The 7,307-nt window shown below is 37.4% G+C and overlaps 1 long non-coding RNA gene across 1 annotated transcript in view; it reads left to right on the forward strand.

Annotated features, from left to right (window-relative positions):
* The window catches only part of LOC141415094 (uncharacterized), a 62,667-nt gene extending 56,308 nt beyond the window's left edge, over nt 1-6,359 (forward strand). Inside the window, exon 4 of the long non-coding RNA XR_012440119.1 lies at nt 6,165-6,359. This is a non-coding gene — a long non-coding RNA (uncharacterized lncRNA). The remainder of the gene's footprint in view (nt 1-6,164) is intronic.
* The last annotated feature ends 948 nt before the right edge of the window (nt 6,360-7,307 follow it).

Below are 7,307 nucleotides of genomic sequence, written 5' to 3' on the forward strand. Positions count from 1 at the left end.
ATATATATATATATATATATATATATATATATATATATATTAATTTTATCTTCCAAAATCTTCTAAAGAAGGCAAAATGTGATTACATTTTTGTGTGAATAGAAAATTTCCAGAAAATGCCATATGAATAACTTATGTGCCAAGAGAGCCTATACAGGTGCAATGCTTTTAAAGCTCTCCTGACCTATCTGTGACTCAGTACAAGTGGGACATTATAAAATGTCACCCCCCCAAGGGAGGGGGTTGGAGGCAGAGGGGAGAGATGGCCTAAACAATGTATGCACATATGAATAAATGAATAGATAAACCAATAAAAAATGTCACCTATAGATTTTTTTCTCATGTCCACTAGGATTTATTGTAATCTGGTTTTACTGGATTCCATTAGTCAAAAAAATACGCCTAAGTAGGTGTTCTCTGGTAGTTAATACTCTGCATTTGCCTAATACCTCTTTTTGCCCTAACAATTATAACCCTATCACTGGCAAAATCATAAGGAGTCTGGAACCCAATAGGTGAACCATCTAAATCCAAGATTAAGAGTGTCCCTGAAGCTATCTATTTGAATCCTCGTGTTCCCCCAAGAGAAGCAAATATTGAATGAGACTTGTATCAGTTACCTGTTGCCACAATAGTGCAGCTAATATTTATTAGCTTTATTTAGCTCTCACATCTGTGCCTGAGCAACTGGGACTAGAAAGCCCTTTTGGGCTCTGCACGTCCTGAGATCACGTGCCCATCAGTAGGAAAACCTGACTCTGCTCCACATGCCTCTCCATCCCTCCAGCAGGCGAGCAGACTTGATCCCATGGGAAAGATGAAGGTTTAAAAGCAGAAACAGCAGTATGCAAGTACTTTTTCCAGCCTTCACATACACATCTTCAAACCACATGGCCAAACTCAGAACCCAGGGAGACAGAGGGGAAGATTCTGCTGATCTAGTAAGAACTGCAAAGTCACAAGGATAGAAGGAAGGATGAAGAATTGGAATCATTAATGCAAGTAATCTGCCCTAAAAATGCATCCAGCTCTCTCTTACAACCCACTACTCTCTCTATCCACAACCAGCCTATCTCAGTGCCACACTTAAAATTGCTATAGGGTTGATGGCTTCTGTCAAAAAAATACATAAGACAGTAGTGGAATGAACCAAAAGATATTCTCCTTAAAATAAAACCCTACAATTCTTATTGTCTTAGACACTATTAAACACTCCTCTAGCAAACAACTAATCACAAGTTGATAGATTACATTGAAAATTGACATTCACAACACGCACTTCAGTAAAATACAAGTCACACCTGATTGGTAGCTTTTCTGCTAAATTTGACTGACAATCTCACACTTATTTATACAGGGAGTGATTTGTAAATTATTTTTATGGCTGAAGCAGAAAGATCAAGGCTATTAATAATAAAATCAAAGCTAGTTTCACAGAATTTGTTCATCTTTTACTTCAAAAATGGCTTTTTTTCAAGATGAAAGTACAAGCGGGACTATTTGATAAGAAGAAGGGGACCAACAGGAGGGGAAAAGGGAGAGAAGGAAAGGGGCAGTGGTGGGTAGAGTATGATCAAAGTAAATTAGATACACATATGGGAATGCTATAATGAAACCCACCCACCATTTTTTATAATTATTATACACTAATAGAATGTTTGATGGTCTTTTTCCTTCCCTTACACTAGATTAGTCCTAGACCTTTTATGGTCCCCAAGGAACTAAGCCTATATACCTGCATTGACTGATTGTCTACTTCTAGACCTGACTATATGCAAGAAATTCTCATGTACTCTATACAACACAGATATTTCAAGATATCTAAGCCTCCTCAAGGAGGGTGACCCAGAATTCCAGGAAGGGGAGAGGAGAAGCAGCAAAATCTCTTGAGGCATAGACTTAAAAGAAGCAGGACATCATTTCTACTGCACTCTACAATTCAAAGCAAGACACATAGCCATTCCAGACTCAAGAGACAGAGGAACCAATCACCCTTGATGACTGGGTAGCAGAAAAGTGTTAGTGCAGGGACAGGAAGGGTTATTGAAGCCACCATTACAAAAAAAATCTCTCACAAATGGTGAGGATCATACCTATCTGACTGTGTTGTCATAGGATCTGAGAAAATGAAATAAAATATTTTGTAAAATATGACAATGATGTTTCCATTTTAAAAGAAAACATGCAGTCAGATTGGAAATCATCAAGAAAGCAAACAACAAATGTTGGCAAGGATGCAGGAACCTTTGCTCACTGTTCATGAAATATAAACTGGTGCAACTACTGCAGAAATAAGTATAGAAGTTTCTCAACAAACCAAAAATAGATCTATGATATGACCCCTCTTGCTACTCTTGTACATATATGTACATGTATTGTATAATATGAATAATGTAGAGCTAATGTATTATATATATATATATATATACACAAATGTATCATGGACTATTACTCAACCATTAGGGAAAATGGAATTATGCCATTTGCTAGCATTGGCTGGAACTGGAAATCATCATGGTGAGTGAGATAAGCCAAGATGAAAAGACAAATATCACATGATCTCTCTTATTTGTGGAACCTAAACCTAAAATGACGACGACGAAGATAATGGGATGTAAGTGAAGTCTGCAAGGGATCAATGAAAGGGGGGATGGGGAAAGGAAAGGATATTGAGGGGGAAACAGACTGAAATATGCTCCATGTGTATGTTCAAAGACAGCATAACGAAACCCACCAGACACTGTATGTAAAAGGAAGGAGGAGAGAGGAATGAGAAGGCACTGGAAGGGATAAACTTATTCAAAGTACACTGTAGATATGTATGGAATTACCATAATGAAATCCCCTCATATTATTAACTTACATTAATTTCATTAATATAATAAAGCTATTTTAAAAAGAAAGAAAAACATGAGTTTGGCTCACAGATAGTCTAAGTGTAATGTGTAATCATATTTATTGTTAAGTCTACTCTGATAGTCCTAAAATGCATACCATATTAACTTAACCATTATTCCTACCCAGATTTTCAAAGGTGTGCAGGGTAGGTTAGTGGGTTGGTTTAAATATATCCTGTAACATGTAGGTTTTTCCCATGGTTTTTGTTTGCCTTCATCCATGGATTTTTACTTGAAAGTTATACATTATAAGCAAAGATTAAGAAAATTCCTTATTAAAATGATTGATATACAGCTGTTTCATTCTATATCTGTTTCAGTTTTCTTTCGGAGTTGCCATCTTCAAATCCATCATTTCCCTTTTTTTCTTAATAACATAAGTATGATTCTTACCTCCTGCATTGTCTATGGGAAATGTAATGAAAGTGCTTTCAGAAGGTGAGACTGTGTCACCATCATTGCTGTTGCTACAATTCTTCACCATCTCCTCAGCTCCAACTCAGTTAATGACCCAGCAAAGAACAATCTTCAAGTACCTGAGGACTCAGCCACCACCGCCTGTGCAGAAATCCCATACTTGCTTTGCACAGTGGGTTGAGAGGTGACCTCCTAAAAGATGTGTCCAAGTTTTAACCCTCAGAACCAATGAAGATGAGATTATTTGAGAAAAAAAGTTAAAGGTCATGAGATGAGGTTATCCTGAATTTAGGATGAACCCCAAATCCAATGACAGGTGTCCTTCACGAAGAGGAGAAGGTACAGAAGGCACAGAGGGGAGGCCACATGAAGACAGGAGCAGAGAGATGGGATTTATACTGATATGAACCAAGGAATCCCTGAGACCAGGAAAGATTCTCCCCTAAAGTCGTCAGAGGAACAACGTCCTGCTAATATCTTGATTTCAGACTTCTAGGTTCCAGATCTAAGAGAATATAAAGGACAGTGTTTTAAGTGACTCAGCTAGCTATAACTTATTCTGTGTTCTGTAATGTTATTTTATGGCATTAAAAACTTACATACCTTACTTGAACAGTGTCAAACCTACACAAGCAAAGAGTAACATAATTGTCCCTGGGTTTGAATATCATGACTGTTTTAAATTTTTTTAAGATAACCTCTATAACTTACCTCATTGCCTCCCTTTTATAATTCTGAGTCACTTAATGATCCATCCTGTCCCTTCAGGCAAGAGATAAACCAGCAAGGAGTCTAGCCCCTGCACAAAAAGAACCTGTCATCATAACATTCGTACTTCATGCCCTCCAGTTTCTGAGCTGCTGACACAAAAATTTGTAACAAAACTTGTTCTATTTATTCCTTCTCATATATCTTATCAGGGAAGTTCAGAATTTCCAAGGTTTAAAAATGTAAACAGTTAAGGGTTTGTGTGCCTTTATAAACATACACGCATGTATGAAGCTATGTACAACAATGTGTGATTCCTTATGGCTTTTGTGTTGACAGTTTACACTTGTGTAACCCATTGCTCCAAAACTTGGTGGCTTAAATCAACAAACATTTATTATGTCCTAGCATAATAAATCTTGAAGTGGCTTGGCAGGATGGTTCTGGCTGGGAATCTCATAAGACTGCATGCAGTTCAGGTGTCAGCAGGAGTGACAACCATCTGAAGGCTTGACCAGGACTGGAAGATCTGCTCCCAAGTGGCCACAGTTCCTCACTGGCTATTGTCCAGAAGCCTCAGTCCTTCTCCCAGTGAGAAGCACAGCAGCTGACTTGCATCAGGGTATGTTATTAGAGATAAAGAGGGAGAGGCAGAAGCAGTGATATCGTTTATAAGGTGGTCTTGAAAGTGACATGCTACCACTTCTGCAGTGTTCTATTGGTTGTACAAATCAACCCTACCACAGTGCAGAAGGGACTGCACAAGAAGTTGGAGAGCAGGAGGATCTTTGGAAGACCATCTTAGCTATCTTAGAAGCAGCCATCCCAGTTACTCTTCCTAAAAGAAGATGTCAACTCTCAGATCAGCTTTTTCTAGCCCATGCTTAACTTAATGTTTATCCTATCTCCACCCTCAAAGACTAGGATATATTTTTTATAATTCTTGAGGATTAAAAAAGTAAAACTCATCTGGGTGTAGTGGTTCATGCCTACAATCCCAGCACTCTGGAGGCTGAGGCAGGAGGAGAATCACAAGTTTGAGGCTAGCTGGGCTACATAGTGAGACCTTATCTGCAAAAAAAAAAGGAAAAGGAAGTCACTGTTAGTCTAACATTCTATGTGGAATAAAAATAGACAATAATCAGAGGAAAGAAGAAAATCTGAGTTACTTTCATAATATAGTATTTCATATTAATAGACTATGAAATAGCACTCTTCAATAGCTAACAAGATCACCCTACAGATGTTTCCTCATTATCAAAACAGTAGTAAGAAAGCACTGTTCTTTAATTTCATGAGATATAACACCAAAATGAAATTCATTTAAAACCATTGTTGGGGGAAAAAAAGAGAGCAGTGGAGAGAGTGAATTCAACCATGATGCATTTGATACATTGTAAGAACTTTTGTAATGCCACAATGTACTCCCTCCCAGCACAACAACAATAGTAAATAAATAAATAAATAAAACCATTGTTAACATACTGACTTATAAAACTACAACAGACCTTGACACCCGGTCAAGAAGAGTCAATATTGAACAATATGAATGCCAGATATCTCCAGTATGCAGATCAAATAATCCACAATTGTTGAGATGACACTTACGAATGTCCTCTCAGAAGGTTCTTTCTTGTGGGAAAGCTTTGGGACAGCTCTCTGGCTTTCAAAGGCAAATCCAAGCACGAGGGTCATAATTACCCATGACAAAATGGCGGTATTTGTTAACCTTTTCCCTAACACTAGAGCTGCAGTTTCACACCACGACACCATAGTTTTGCCTTGTTTTACAACTTCCAGCAGCCACCTCCTCACAAATTTAAACCTAAAAGAAACAAATTCTACTTGGTATGCATATTCAATGCCCAATTTTATTTTTCCAAATACAGAAATACAAAGTAATTGCCAACATCTGTTGTCATTGACTATTTTCATGATTTGTGTGGTACCTGGAAATTTATTGTAACTTAGAAAAGAGCACATTAACTTTATTTTTGTTCAGATACTAATTCCAAGAATGTAACAACAGCATCTGTGACTGTCACTAATCAGGGAGTCGTTCAGCAGAAATATAATACAATCACATGTGGTAGATAACTTGAAAATTTTAGAGAAATATAAAACGTTCATATTTCGTTATAGGTCTCCAGGCCATCGCCCACCGGATTGCTGAAGAAACACAGGAAATCTTGGAAGGTCCAAAGCAAAATTTAAAATAATAATAAACAGTCAGGATCTGATCCTCACCTGTGTAAATGAACTGGAATCAAGACTTCATTTTAACACCAATAAAGACTCCATGGAAGCCTGTCTCTCTGTACTAGAAATCATCAAAGTAGCAGCTTCTGAACTATGATACTATAAAATTATTTCATCCTTATTGTCATTATGTAAGTAGTGAAGAGAGTGTGTAGCTTTCCACAACGACAGATTTGATTGTTGTTCTTGGATTATTCATCCAATACATTAATTATAAACATTTCTAATGAGGCCAAAGTACATTTTGCCATTTGCACCCTAAGGGTGGTTAAGGTAGTGACCAACCCCACTAGTGAAAAGGAATGAATTAGATAAGGTAAAAAATCCTCATAAAGAAATAAAGACCCACAAGTATACAACCTGTATACTTTTGTGTTAAAGGTGATGACAAGTAGGTAGTCATGGAGAAATAGGACAGGCAAAAGGGAATCATGTAATGGTAACAATCTGAAGAAACAGTAAGCCTACCTGTTCAGATTCTTCCCTGTCACCTAACATCTTCAGAGACAAAAAAAAGTCCTTTCCTCTGGATATAAAGAGGGCGCCCATCACATCAGGGGTCATATGACCTAGGGAAGAAGATCAGGGAAAAATCAGACTTTCCTTCTTCTGCAGTTTTCTCAAATTCCTTCAGCTTAAAAGGACCATATTTTAGAGGAGTGTGTACTGCACTTATTACATGCAATCTTTTTGTAGATCAGAACATAGTGTGAAAGCCTCAGAACTAGTCCATGAACTTTATCTATTTTTTCCTCATAAGTGTGTACTGAGCACTTTCTACTTGGCTGTTGTTAGGCTAGTGAGAAAACTCCAGCAATGGACAAGAAATTGTCATAATCTTCAAGAAGATTAAAGTCAGGTGGAGATAATAGATAAAAAAGAAAAACTAAGTATTTACAATACAGTTGATGAACACTACAGGAAAAATTCATAGTTATACAGTTATAGTGGGAGCCCAAGGAGACCTACCTTGGAGTCTCAAAGCAGAAAAAACTTCCCATGGAAAACCATCTCGGAATTATAGGC

This window comes from Castor canadensis, chromosome 12 (assembly GCF_047511655.1).
Source record: "Castor canadensis chromosome 12, mCasCan1.hap1v2, whole genome shotgun sequence".
NCBI lineage: Eukaryota > Metazoa > Chordata > Mammalia > Rodentia > Castoridae > Castor > Castor canadensis.